Here is a 15,415-nt window from a genome sequence, read left to right as displayed (position 1 = left end):
CCCAGCCCCAGGAGAGTGGATCTTGATGTTGTTGTTTCTTCACTAAGTTATGTCCAACTCTTGTGACCCCGTGGACTGTAGCCCCAGCAGGCTCCTCTGTCCATGGGATTTCCCAGGCAAGAATACTGGAGTGGGTTGCCATTTCCTTCTCCAGGGGATCTTCCCGACCCGGGGATGGAACCTGCGTCTTGTGCACTGGCAGGTGGATTCCTTACCACCGGGCCACCAGGCAAGCCCAGATCTTGCTTCAGTTCAGTCTCTCAGTCGTGTCTGACTCTTTGCGACCCATGAATCGCAGCACGCCAGGCCTCCCTGTCCATCACCAACTCCCAGAGTTCACTCAGACTTGCGTCCATCGAGTCAGTGATGCCATCCAGCCATCTCATCCTCGGTCGTCCCCTTCTCCTCCTGCCCCCAATCCCTCCCAGCATCAAAGTCTTTTCCGATGAGTCAATGCTTCACATTGACTGGCTTAGAAATGGACATGGAATCCACTGTTGGCCAGCTGAGACTTACTGGTTATACTGCGAGGAGGGACTTCTTAGCTATTAAGGAAAAATGCAAGGGAGAGACGATCTCTTTCTGCCTCTCGTGTGTGATGAGATGAGGAGGTAATATCTGCCATCCTGAAGTGAGTCCACTGACATCTGAGATAGGCAGGGAGGAAATAGACGGACTCTTGATGACATCATCAAAGCACAGAATTAACCAGTCCTTGAAACACTCCACCTCTGGACTTGTTGTTTTGTGAGAGAATATTTTTACTGATTATTCAAGAACTGTGGGGTTATCTCTTACTTGTAGGTTAGTTTTCTAACAGATAAGGGAAAAAGCCAGATAATGCCCCAACCACTAGTAACAGCCATAATATCTTTCCTTTGTTCAGCAGGATGTATAGTATGTGGAGCTCTTGCACCTAATGTCTTCACGGAATCCCTCTAACAGCCCAGGGAGGTGTTTAGGCAGATACCATGGTCTACTCTCATCCATCTCTCTCTCCCTGATTTTCCTTTGCATTCCTAGAAACTAGTACAGTACCCGGAACAATAAGAATAATTGCGATCATTTCTCAAACTTTTTCTATGTATTTGAAATGGTTTCAATATTTTATATACAAAATCTGACTTTATTTCCTCATTTACAAGAGCTTACCACAGCTTTATAAGCTGGGTTATTATCACCAGACAACAGATGAGAAAACTGAAGCTCAGAGAGTTTAAGTGACAAGTTTAAGTCTCAGTTAGTGACAGAGCTGCAACTTGACCCCAAGTATGTCTCTGTTAAGGTTTTGTTCTTTACCCCTGTGATACAGTGGCACAGAGCAAATCCTTGTGTTTACTGAACGAATGAATCACTCAATTCAACAAAATAAATGGGTGCCCAAAGAGAGTAAGTGCCTTGCATAATGTCATAATGTCAGTTAAAGACAAATCCATGATTTAACACCCGTGTTCTGCCCTCAAGGCCATTGCTCTTTCTACCAAAGCCTATGACTATCATTTTTCCCAGCTTTGTTGAGGTGTCAATGACAAACCATGACTATTATTTATTTGGTGCTTGGTTAGACACTTTGTTAAATGATTCCTGGCAATTTCTTTGTGTATGAGTCTTTTCTCTATGGCCAGATTGTCAGTTCCTTGACATGGTACAGTTTGTTTTTTTTTTAAAGCTCCCACAAATATCAGAACAATGCATTTTCACAGTTAATAGCTCAATTTTTAAATATAGTGTTAGTGTTGTGATGTTGGTCGCTCAGTCGTGTCCGACTCTGCGACCCCATGGTCTGTAGCCTGCCAGGCTCCCCTGACCATGGTGATTCTCCAGGCAAGAATACTGAAGTGGGTTCCCATTCCCTTTTCCAGGGGATTTAAATATAGCAGCTTCAAAATATAGATCTATCCTGGTTAGGATAACCATAACTCCTGGTGTGCCTACAATGTCCTGGTTTACACCTGTTACCCTGGCTTTATTAATAGTAGAGTAATATTAATACCTTCCAAAATAGTCCTATTTGGACACTACATTGAAGGGCTACCTTAATCATGGTAAATACGAGCTTAGTTTGGCCTGTTTAGCTATGCTTTGTCAAACACACCCAGCACACCTGCCTTTGGATAAAGGAGGATCCAACAGTCATCAAGGTTCATATTTAACAGAGAGATTTCAAGCATAGTACCTATCACACTTTACCACCTCTTCTGTCTACCACTCATCCCATTCTCTCCTTTCTTTCAAAAATCTCTTTTTCTTTATTTTACTGGTCTCCTTTCCAGCAGCCTCCTACCAGCCTGCATCTCACATCGTAAGTCTTGCTGGCAGAAATGAGGTAATAGGTTTTGAAAAGCTAGGGAAATACATTACTGTCTAGCTTCTATTTTTGGCTGAAATCCTCTTCAACTAAGGATCAGCGTGGAAAAAGCAAACCTTTTATGGGTAACCTTTTGGCCTCTATGTCCCATGCAAGATTGTTATGTTTGGGAATGTGGGGCTATGTGGCAAACTGGAGTTGTTGTGGTTGTTGTTTTAGCCAGTGAACATGTACAGTAGTGGCAACAAGAGAGGCTCAGTGTGTTAATCCCATTATGGTCTAAGCTTGAACTATGAATACTTTTTGAATTCTGGAATTATGACTGACATGCAGAGAGTAAGAAGCAAACTAATTCTTAAACGCACTATACAAACTGAGGTGTCTTACAGAGGAGATCTGTCGGAGATTAAACGTTTGTTCCCCCTCTTTTTTTAAAGACGAGTTCCTGTCAGTTATTTTTTTCAACCTTTTTTAGTTTTTTTTATTCTAGCCTTTTTGGGCTATGCCATGCCTCATGCAGGATCTTCATTCCCCAACCAGGGATCGAAGCTGTGACCTCTGCATTGGGAGTATGGAGTCTTAACCACTGGACCACCAGGGATGTCTCTCTCCTGCCTCATTTTTATTAAGACAAATGGAAAAATCAGATCAGAAGTGGCCTCATTTGTGAGTATAAATGGAGAGCTAGTGGCCGTATTGTTTATGGAAAGAAGTACTTCAAGATCCTTCATGCTGAGGACTTAATAGAGGAGCAGGTACTCTATTTGGGTGAAAGACTTGAGAAAAAGATGCCACGAGGTGGTAGATGCTTAGAGGCTTTGACTCAGCACAACTGGGGCTGATCTGCGTTCTGAAGAGTTTTCATAGGTGCACCTTCTAGGTTGGGACGCTCTCTTGGCCTGAGTGATCAGCAGGACTAGCTAGGATTCCCCACAGCAATGAACAAGCAGTGACTGTCAGACTGCATGGGACCAGCGTTCGACATCACCGCTGTGTGACAGTGAAAAGCAAGAACACGGCAGGCCAGTGAGACCTCAGCAACCTAGGTGAGGCATGTGGAAGATGAGTGCTGCCGTGGAACTGAATGAGCCTTGGAGAATGTTGAACAATTAAGGGAAGGGGTCAGACCAAGAGAGATATACTGATTTGCCTGCTAATAGGGTGTATGAGAGTTCCAAAGATTTAAGTAAAAATCAGGAGGAATGCAACTTCACTTAAACCCCAGTTTGTAGAATGATTCTCACTAGTTACAAATGCATCTGATGAGAATCTGGCTGGATGAGATTATCCTGGTAAGAAACTGGCTCAAACACACACTCTACAAAGTGTGTTTTCTTTCATGATTATTAAATGCATCCCACTAGAAACTTTACCATTTAATATATAAGTTATATTGACTCTTATTCACTCATGACAATAAATTATGCCACATAGCCATCTTTTCAATAAGAGTGTTGCTAGTAACTTCTGGAAGAATTCACAAAGTCAAAGACAATAGACTCATATGTCTCTGTCTTCTTTTTAAGATTTTGTTATTCTTTCGTGAACATCTTTCCAATGAGCAGAAACTATCTCACGCTGTAATTCTTTTTCCTCTCCTTGTTTCCTCTTAGGTTCCATGTAAATATTTACACATCACCACTCCAGCTCCAACTGTTTACCTAACATAGCCTTCAGATCCCGTCCTCAACTTCTCATCAGATAACTTCATGTTTTCCGTTATCTGATATCACCTCTCATAACATTTCCACCTTGATGGGAAAAACAACCTTCCAAAGTCAAGATCTGGTCTCTCTTTTAAAAAGAAAATTAGTTAAACATTCAAGGTGCCATGAGAATATGGTCCAAAGCCGTTGACTGCTTTTTCACGGGTCACTCCGTTTTCATGATCTTTTTGGGAGACAATATAGAACGTGACTTCACCCCCAAAGACTGCTGGACCAGCTGCTCAGAGAGGGCTTGCCACTGCTGGCCCCTGCATTTCCCCACCCCCGCTACCAAAGAGTAAGATGGAGAGGAGGAGAAAGGCTAGGAGAGAAATGGCTGTCTTTCTTTCCTAGTGCTGATAAAGTATGTTTGAATTGCAGGGGTCTGAAAGATCTCATTTTCCCATGAAATTATTTCTCACTTGTCATTCTCCATCACCTCGTGTTCCAGATAGTCATCAGTTCTTATCAGCTCTATCTCAGAACAATGTATGAAATGTATGGCATTGTCTTCTCTTTCTCTATCTTTTGGTGACTCTGGCTTTATTTGTTCTCAGAGAAATGCCCAGATGCGTAGGCTTTCACCAAGTCCATCAGTGAATGTGAACGTAATATCTTGCTTGCACTAGTGTATTCATTTCCTAATGAGCTTCCCCTCTAGACTATTCCCCCTGCAGCTATCCGATGGCTATCAGCTATCAGCTAAAACTCACATCTCTATGCTGCCTTCTTGCTTACAAACACCAGCGACACCCCACTTTAATCTCAAGTCTAATCCCTCAGTCTGACATTACAAATCGCTGAGCAATGTGGCCCCAATCTGTCTTTTCTAAAGCTCTCGACCCTCCCTCCACTCACTCCTGCCCCAACCACCGGGAGGAGCAGGCTCTTTTTATGTGTCCTGTGCCCCCATCTCACCTCAGATGTCTCCTGCATGGTCTACGACTCTTCCTCATACTGCCCAGACACCTACCAATAAAGCCTGAATCAACTGCTTACTCTTAAGCTACAAATGAGCATTCATGGAGCATGTTCTAGGTGTCAAACACTATTGTGAACACATTACATGCCATTCTAATGTTCCTCTGAATCCCAAATAACAATAAGAGCCAGGCTTTAATTCATTCACTAACTTGTTTACCCAGTTGATGACATCTGGTATCAAAGGTCAGGCGCTTGTACTCTTCGGGTATATGACATCCCACCCACCTGTCCCACCGCCTCCCCCACCATATGCCTCCAGCACATATCTTTGCAATAGTGCCTTCAGTTCAGTTCAGTTCAGCTCAGTTGCTCTGTCATGTCTGACTCTGCGACCAGATGACAAAGAGAGCTGTGGTTGACTGGTGAATGTTCTCTGGAGGAATTATGAACACTTCAAATAGCAAGGCTGGTCCTTATAAATCTGCATAACTCTAGTGCTTAGCATACTACTGGCATGAAGGGTGTGCAGAGCACTTTTTTTTTTTTTTTTGGTAACTGAATTTGAATCTATGCATCCAATAATAGGAAAAAGCTCTGTCCCAGCTGAATAGGGTAGTTGAGCCATATGTAGCTCTCAGAGCTCTTTTACCTAGAAAGAATAATCCAGTGACTCAGCTGGATAATAAGGAAGCTTTCTCCACTTTCATCTGTAACCTATTTCATAAATATATTTAACTCACCTACAGGAACTTGGCGTTGTAACATTCATGGCAACCGTCTGCAATTCAATCAAGCAGGCAAGCAGAAACTGCCCACACTTTCAATATCAGCATTGCTTAATCTGAAGTACTTTTTGGAAGACAAAGAAGCATTCATAAAATGGAACAGCAGTGAAGGTTGATAATGAGAAAGTTTTACAACAAAATGTCCTGCTGACTTATACAGTGCTTCCATGCCACTGGCTAGAAGAAATTTTTACAAAGATTCTCTCTGCAAAGCATAGGCAACACGCCAGAGAGGTTGTCAGAGTCTTTAAAGACAAGAAAACTGAGGGACAGAGGAGAGGACAAGAGAGGGAGGAGAAGGGAGCGGCACTGGGAAAGACTTGCCTTTAATCCTCTGCTACAGACAGGAAATTGTAAGCAGGAAGATGAAGACAATGCACCGTTTATTCTCCTGTTAGGAGCTCTCATCTGAATTTCAGGTGGGTCTTGAGAAAATACTAGGTGCCTGCCTAATCTTAGCCAGGGACAGCAATGTCTTCTTTTCTACTCTTATTTTGATTCAACCATGAAACAAAGCGTTCTGGAAAGCAAGCAGCAGCGTGCTAAATGCACATTCCCAAGAAGACGAGAGAAAGTCGCCGCAGTTTCAGGCTGCCTAGTTGAATTTCCAGGCGCTACAGCCACTATTATTTCTTTCCTGTGCATGGAAAAATGTGAAAGTGTATAGGTACCCTCAGCATATGACTTGGGCAGCAACATCTGATGCTAATGTGTGCACATGCACGCTCAGTCACTTCAGTGATGTCCAACTCTGTGTGACCCTGTGGACTGTAGCCCGCCAGGCTCCTCTGTCCATGGGATTCTCCAGGCAAGAACATTGGAGTGGGTTACCATGCCCTCCTCCAGGGGATCTTCCCGACCCAGGGATTGAACCCAAAGCCTCCTGAGTCTTTTGCATCATAGGCGGATTCTTTACTGCTGAGCCACCAGGGAAGCCGCTGGATAAAAATGTATCATCAGTAGACCACATCAAAGGAGAAAGACTGACCTGGTCCCTGATTAAACAGTTCCCAATACTTACTCTCCCTTATAAATTCAATAAAGGGCAACCACTCCTGCCTTCTGACTGAATTTCCAAGGCCAGACCAGACCCCAGTCAAGATGGTAGTCTGTAAACAAGGTCCCATTAGCCCGGTCCTGAAATGAGTCTCCAAGAGCTATTGACTGATAATACACAGATTAGGCTTGGTTAGAGGACAGCTTATCCCATCTCTCCCAGTGGAACACCTCAGATACTGATAATTTGTCATGCCAAGAACATGCAGCCTGGATTTTCCACTCCTCCTACGCTGTTTGGCTGGCCTGGCTAGCAATGGACTTTACTGTTACAATGCTTATCACTGTGGCTTTACCCCTCACCAGCGGGCTCTGAAGTAGCTGGAAACAAGAGCCAGCGGTGGGCCCAGCTGAGCAGCCAGCCACTTGGAACCCTTCTACACTGGCAGAAGAAAGGAATTGGCCAAAGGCCATACTGCTAAACACTCTGGGAAAAAGAGATGAACAAACAAGGGGGAAGGAACCTCCATTCATCCTAAAGCAAATGCAAACTGACACCTAGATTAAGAATAACTGAGGTTCCAGGAGAGTGTCTGGCTAACTTAGCCAGACACAGTCAACTTCTGGCTAATTCAGATAAATGAAGAAAGGCCTGTGTGCATTAGTGAAATTCCAAAACCATAGAGGAGAGGATTTTTTTTTTTCAAGTCCATAGAGCAACTGAACTTTTATTTTAACCATAAGTTTCAAACTAAGGTGTGATGGAGCCCTCTGCTACTGAATCTGCAGCTCATTTGGCATAAGCAGCAGTCATTTAAATTCAGTCATTCATGAAGTTAAGTCCTGCAAAGCTTTGCTCTCATGAATATGATAAACATCACCCCTTACACTCCTGTTTACTATTTATATACCCAGCTTGGCCTTCCTTCAAAGGCATCATAGAGATAAACCCAGCCCAGTTCAGGTCGAATGAGCATAAGTTGTTAGCAGAGTACTAGTAGATGAGGTTTTTCCTTAATCGCTGGGAGCCTTGTGCTCCGTCCCCTTCCTCATGGCAGCAGTGAAAAGTTTGAGCAGATGTTCAGATTCAAGAGGAGGGAACGCTTTATTGCTGCTCTATTTACTTCCTCCAGGAGGATCTGTTTTCACTTCCTTATGGACCAGAGAGAACGATTCTACCAGCTTAACTGCTACCTGGGGGAGGGGAAGCCTGGGATTCTGGTTCCCATGAAGCATGATGAATTAAGAAAGGAATGCAGTCTGCCATGAAACCACATTTACCTCTGGCTTTTTGTTCCCAAAATTAGGTCAGCAAATTTGCTGGAGCAGTAGCTTGATCTCAGGGTGCATTAATGAAGCAGCTTCTCGGCTGGAACATGAATCCTTTTTAGTCCGAGTCTATCTTCTGCATCTGTTTTACAACAGGCGGCCTCTATAGCTTAACTTGAAGGGGTGTTTAAGTGTACAGAGAGCCAATCTATGACCATGTTGCCTTCTGACATTTATTTTCCAGCAGTATTTACCCTGGGATTGAATAGTGTTTGTTCTGGGCATTATAATAAAAGCTCTCTGCAAAAGTCTCTTGGATGAAAGTGCATGAACCAAATCATCCAATCAACCAACATTTATTGACTACTCACCATGTGCCAGGTGCTGAGAATGTGAGATTCAGCCCTGCCCTTTAAGACCTTATTATATAGTCAGTGACAGAAATATTTAGATTTGTCTGAGTGAGGACTTTTGTCTTCCAGTACTCCAGTACTCTTGATAACAGAATCTGTCAAGCTGGACATATGGCTCCCCTATAAACTATGCTTCTTGACTTAAGTATGGTCATGTGACCAAGTTCTGTCCAATGGAATATGAGTAGAAGTGAGCTGTGCAACTTCTGAGTCATATCCTTAAAAAGAATCCATTGGTTCATATTTCCTACTCCTCCCTTCCCAGGGCCTGAAACATGTATGTGGGGGTGTGAGCTAAATTTTGCCATCAGGAGAGCAGTACAACAGATGATGGTGGGACAGCAGTATGGAAGGAGCTGGGCCCCACGTGACCTTGGGAAACAATCTTTTCTCTCGGTTGTTTATCAGCTGAAGGAGGAGACAGAGATGGGCTGGGGGTGGTGGTGAAAGGCAATCCTTCTATCTTGTTTAAGGCACTGTTATTTAGTCTCTGTTAAGAAGCCAAATCAATATTTCAGTAATACGCACACATTTCCCCTAACAGACCAAAATTTTCTGGAAGCATCTTTAGTTCTCCAGCCCAATCATGGAGCCACATAGAGTAAGAGCTCACCTCATATTTGCAGATGATGATACAAAGATATATATAGTAAAAACTAATTTTGCTCTTGTGAAATAATTTGATACCATTATAAGTATTATGAGATAAAAACATTAACTTATAAGGAAAGCTCATTAACTTATAAGCAATGCCTGGCTTGGCTTCTTAAGGGTCAAAAAGAAAAAAAAAGGCATGGAGTGACATAATGTTAATCTATTAGTGACTGAAAGATGGAACTATTTCACAGCAAGAAAATTTTATCAGACGAATGAAAGGCAATGAGATAAGAATAGAGAATAAGCCTTTTCCTATGGTCAAGCATAATCACGTAAATTAGCACTGACCAATAGACACTGCTATCTAAATAAGGTCTGTTTTTCATAAAAAATGGAAAATAGGTGTCTAACAACCATTTGCAGAAACTTGCCTAACCTCAGGGCTTCTTGCCTGTGACTCTGTTAAGTACTCTTTTAGAACAGCTTTACCACTTATTAATGATGTCCCCCTGGCAAATGACTCAATTCTTTTAAACCTCAGTTTCCTCATCTCTACAGTGGAAATTCAACTGAAAACATTTATTGCAAGTATTCTTACATCTCAGGTACTGTTCTAGGCATTCTATCAGCAGCAGACAGAAAAATGACAGGCAGAACAAATAAGGAAATTATGTAGTATATAAAAGGCGAGAAGTGCATATGGATAAAATTGGAGCAAAGCAGAGCAAGAGTGCTGATGGCAGCTATCTTAAATGTGATGTCTACATAAGTCCCCATGAGCAAGGATGGTGGCTCCCATTGGGCTATTAGCAATGAAAGGGACCAGCTATGGTTGAATTCTGAATGTGTTTTGTAGGTAAACAGAATTTTCTGACAGGTTGTCTGTGAAGTGTGAGAGGAGGAGAAGAGTCAAGGATGCTCCAAGGTTTTTGACTTGAGACAAACTGGAAGGATGCAGTTGACAACCAGTGACAGGGCAAGGTGTGTGGAGAGTTAACTTTTGTCCCAAAGATCAGGAGTCCAATTGTTGGACATGCTGTGTGCGATGGTGAATTTTGTGTATCAGTTTGGTTGGTACATAAAGTGCCCGGTATTTGGTCAAACATTATTCACTGGGTGCTTTTGGATTAAACTAACATTTGAATTAGCAGACTGAGTAGAGCAGACTGCCCTCCCAGTGTGGGTGGGCCTCATCCAATCCCTTGATGGCCTGAACAGAACAGAAAGTCTGATTTGCCCGCGAACAAGAGAGAATGGGCTTCTGTTCTTCCTGCTTGACTACGTTCACACCTGGATGTGACCTTTTTTTTCTGCTTTTAGACTCAGATTGAAACATCAGCTCTTCCTAGGGTCTTAAACCTACTGGCCTTCAGACAAGAATGAAACCATTGCTTCTCCTGGTTCTCATGCCTTTGGCTTCAGGCTAGAGCCTCAGGCTATCAGCTCTCCTGGGTCTCCAGTTTGCTGACTCATTTTGCAGACACCTTGGGACTTGCCTGCATCCATAATCCTTGTAATACATAATACATGTGAGTGCATGCTCAGTCATTCAGTCATGTCCAACTCTTTGCAACCCCATGGACTATGCAGCCTGCCAGGCTCCTCTATTTATGGGATTCTCCATGCAAGAATACTGGAGTGAGTTGCTATGCCCTCCTCCAAGGGATCTTCCTGACCCAGGAATCAAACCTGCTTCTCCTGCTTCTCCTGCACTGCAGGCGGATTCTTTACCCACTGAGCCAGGTGGGAAGCCCACATACGTATATACATTCTATTGGTTCCGCTTCTCTGGAGACCTCCGACTACCACCCAGTGCTTGGGGCGCTGACTAGATTTCAAGAGGCGAGTCCAGGAGGCAGCTGGATATGAGGAATCTGGGGCTGAATTTCAGGCTGGTAATATATATTTGGGAATCACTGGCTAAGATGGTATTCAAAACCAGAAGACTGGATGGGATCATCAAGGGAACAGATATTGATAGAAAAGAGGAAAAGGTACTGAGTCCTGGGTCCCCACAATGTCTAAGGATCAGGAACTCAGCCACAGAGACAGAGAAGGAACAGCCATTGAGACGGGAGGAAACCAAGGAAGTGTGTTGTCGTGAAGCCAAGGGGAAAATCACATCACGGAGGAAGGAAGGATCTCATCTATCAAATGCTGCTGATGTGTAAATGCTCTGGCCACTGGTGACGTGACAAGAAGAGTAGCCTTGGAGAGGTGGGCCAACCCTGCTGGAGTGGGCTTAGCAGCAGAGGTAAGGAGGGAGGTTAGAACCACTGAATATGAGCCCTATTGGAAGAGCTGCTCAAAAGGTGTGCAAGAACATGGGATAGTTGTTGGCAGGGGAAAAGGGGGCAAAGGAAGGATATTTTTAATGGGTGAGCTAACAGGAAAGATTGATGGTGGGAGGAGAAGGGGATGACAGAGGATGAGATGGTTGGATGGCATCACTGACTCGATGGACATGAATCTGAGTAAGCTCCAGGAGTTGGTGATGGACTGGAAAGCCTGGTGTGCTGCAGTCCATGGGGTTGCAAAGAGTTGGACACGACTGAGCGACTGAACTGAACTGAACAGCACATTAGTCCTTTCATTGGAAGGACTGATGCTGAAGTTGAAGCTCCAATACTTTGGCCACCTGATATGAAGAGCTGACCCATTGGAAAAGGCTCTGATGCTGGGAAAGACTGAGGACAAGAGGAGAAGGGGGTGACAGAGGATGTGATGGGTGGGTGGCATCACTGACTCAAAGGACATGAGTTTGAGCTAACTCTGGGAGATAGTGAAGGACAGGGAAGCCTGGCATGCTGCCGTTCATGGGGTCGCAAAGAGTCAGATATGACTTCAAGACAGAACGACAAAGACATATTGATAGTATCGTTAGCTGCCGTCTGTGGAGCACTGCACTGATGCTGGGTGTTTCCTTATTTAACCCTCCCAGTGGTTTTGCAGCGTAGGTATCACTACCTTTATCTTTCATGCAAAAAGACAGTTGTTAAGAGAAAGTGAGAAACTTTACAAAACCACAGTTAGTAAGTGGCTGTGTCAAGATTTAAACCCAGGTTGTTTGAACTTGAAAGCAGAGACTCTTTCCTGCGGAGAGTCACTGCCTCCCACAGGGAGAGCAGGCCTGCGAATGCATGGACCAATGATAACTGTCAGGTTTCTCATCAGGGTATATAGGAAGCACTTAATTGGGCAGAACAGTGTGGCAGACAGATTTGTACCACCTTCATGCAACAACTGGCTGCAACCTTTAGGAAGGAGGTATAAGAACGATACCTTTACACTGACTGCTCCATGCAAGTGATATTTACATCCTATCCAAGGAGAGGAACAAACAGCAATTTGCAAATTTTATATTCAGATCAGGCAAGGTCTAAAGTCCTTTATTACTTAGCACACTGGTATGGATGCAAGGAGCTTCATTTAATATTAGCTGCTCCTGCAACTGTTACATTAAACGGAAGGGCACACGGTTCTGGAGATGGGATGGAAGAGGCTCACTGCTGTCCTTGGCAGTGAGGATAAGTAGGGGTGTCCAGCCATGTCAAATCCCAACATGTAAAAACAAACAAACAAACAAAAAACCCTATTGCACCAAGATCTCATCACGCTGCATATTACAGATTCCTTACCAAAATGCATGATGAATTTTTTTTTCCCCCTTGCTGGAAAGTAAGAGGCTCCCAGTATCTTTGTTCATGCTTGGAATACAATTTGATTGTAAAGCTGTATGGAAATTCCCTGCTCTGAGGAGACACGGGGCATACATGTGGGGAAACGGTAGGAATGAGGAGAGAAAGTATCTTCCAAACTCAATGTCACTGTGGAAGCTGGTGAGCCTGTCACCCCAACGCAAAGGAATGGCAAGAGTGAGCAGCAAAGAGCTTAAAGAAAATTCCCTCGGTTAAGCACAGGGCGCCCTGGAAACAGCCATTTCAATTAGTGCCAGACTGACTTGAAATACAGATTAAGAGGTCATTTCAAACGATGCTGAAGGATAATTTGCTTAGCATACAGATCTCTCCTGCAGTATCCTTGGCTCCGCTTCTCTGCAAGGTAACATTACCCTCACTTACCGTTCAGGTCTCACAGAGCACACATCACTAGTCCTAAAGATCCAGTGAGTTCTCACATAAAGCACTCCACCTGTGGCTCACGCACAGTTCTCCCTCATTCACAGTGGCGAGCATGAATAATTCTGTCAGAAATGCTCTTTATGGCTCCTCTTCTCATAGCTCTTTATTTTCAGTCATCCGTAACTTTTACAGAAAGTTTCTTTTTTGGACAAAATAGCCCATACTGAGCGCTTCCACAAAGGCATTCTTTGAATTTTTTCAGAGGTCTATCAATCATCTCTAGGTTATGACACAGGAAAACATTAAAAGCCTGGTCATCAAGAGAGAAACAAGTAGTAAATTCCATTTTAAATTGGAAACAGTTCAACTTCACTTATAATCTTCAATTTTTTTCTTGATTATAGAAATAATGCATAGTCACTGAAAACAAATTCAACCTAAACAGAAAAATCATAAAGGATAACATGAAAGGTATCTTACAATCCCATCTGTCAAAGAGAATGTGTATATCCTTCCATAGTTTAAAAATATACTTGTTATATATATATATATATATACACACACACACACATACATAAATACATATACACACACATATATGAAGTAAAGTGAGCTCACTCATGTCTGACTCTTTAAGACCCCATGGACTATAGCCCTCCAGGCTCCTCTGTCCATGGGATTCTCCAGGAAAGAATACTAGAGAGGGTAACCATTCCCTCCTTGAGGGGATCTTCCTGACCCAGGGATCGAACCTGGGTCCCCTGCATTTCAGGTGGATTCTTTACCATCTGAGCCACTAGGCAAGCCCAAAAATATATTTAATATATATATTTTAGAGATCCTTAACCTAAACTTCTTGAAATTGTGTGTGAAATTTTGTGTGCATATAGGTATATATACTTTAAAGGAAAAGGAATAATAAATTTCATCAGTTTCCAAAAAACTTAAAAATATATATGTATATATATATAGAGAGAGCTACATATAACAAAGTATAACATACTTATATAACTATATATATTCCTATGTAGCTATATATATATATTTCCTATGTAGTTTACAAAAATTTAGTCATCTACATATAATTCAGCAATTCACTTTTTTCCATTTATGGACATTTTTCCATTTTAGAAATACTTTTTGTTCTTGATATTATTTTATTATCACTTGGTTTTTCTCCCTTTAAATTCCAGAATCCAGGCTTGGAGACAGAAAGATCTGGGTTGGACTCCTGGCTCTACCACTTACAAGTTCTGTAAGTGTAGCAAGCTACTCAGACTTCAGAAGTCTGCTTTGTCATCTGTAAAACTGACTAGAATAATAATAGAGTTATTGCAAGGAATGAGTAGTAAAATGTATTCTAGGCAGTTGGCACTTATAATGACTGGCATACAGTAAACATCCAAATAAATATTGGTGCTTTTTCTAGATAGAATGCACTTGGTCCAAATTCACATATATGACAGCATCTGGAGAAGGTTTCTAAAATCAGGATTTAGTATGACAATCAAGTGGATTATTGAGAATAAAGCTGAAGCCACACTCTGGGATCAGATGGCATTATCCATTACTTAAGAGTAAGTCAGCAAGCAAATGATGATTTATACAGCCGCAAATGTTATGGAGGATCGGATGTCAGTCCTAACCAGCATGACTAAGGAAACTGCACTTCTCTTAAATCCCAGTCCTCCTTTTCTATGATACTGATCACGTCACAATCCATACCATTCTTTGCTGGGGTCTGCCTTCCCATTCTGGGTCTTATTACTAAGCTCTAAGACTTTGCATCTGCAAATGGTGCAAGTCCACTCAGTGGATCCACAGAATTCCATTTCCCTTGAGGATGCTGGTGGTCTGCCTCACTTATTAACACAGGAATAGCTGTGGTCTCAGGCTGGACCTGCAGCTCTCTCCCCTCCAGAGCTCTCTGCCTGGCTGTGTCCACTCTTTACCTCTGGGGTTCTGGGCAACCCAGAGCAAGCACCAGGCCTGGTATGAGGTCCTACCATGGCCACCACTCCCGGGGGAACAACTATATGCCAGGCATGTGCACACCTGCACGTTTTATTTTTATTATATCATAACAGTTTTGGAAGTCATCTCTTTTAGTACAGAAATTAAGGTTCATTAAAATAAGATGTTTGTGCAACATTACACACTTAGTAAGGGGCAGATTTGGTATTTGAATTGCTTTATTCCACAGTCCCGGCACTGCTGAAAGCTACCACAACAGCTTTTGGTTCTGTGTAGTGAACTACATGTTACACTTGGAAGACTTAGGTGAAAATGGAAAAAAATATCAGCTTGGTACCCATTGGGAGTTTCCCTCGGACAC

General features: G+C 42.8%; 1 protein-coding gene across 1 annotated transcript in view; it reads right to left on the bottom strand.

The window, feature by feature from the left end:
• Positions 1-15,415, bottom strand: part of NCALD (neurocalcin delta) — a 90,789-nt gene that overhangs the window by 48,201 nt on the left and 27,173 nt on the right. The window lies entirely within an intron of this gene.

Source organism: Oryx dammah, unplaced genomic scaffold (assembly GCF_014754425.2).
Source record: "Oryx dammah isolate SB20612 unplaced genomic scaffold, SCBI_Odam_1.1 HiC_scaffold_19, whole genome shotgun sequence".
Lineage (NCBI taxonomy): Eukaryota > Metazoa > Chordata > Mammalia > Artiodactyla > Bovidae > Oryx > Oryx dammah.
The sequence above is the reverse complement of the archived record's forward strand: the minus strand, read 5'-3'. Positions and strand labels throughout refer to the sequence as shown.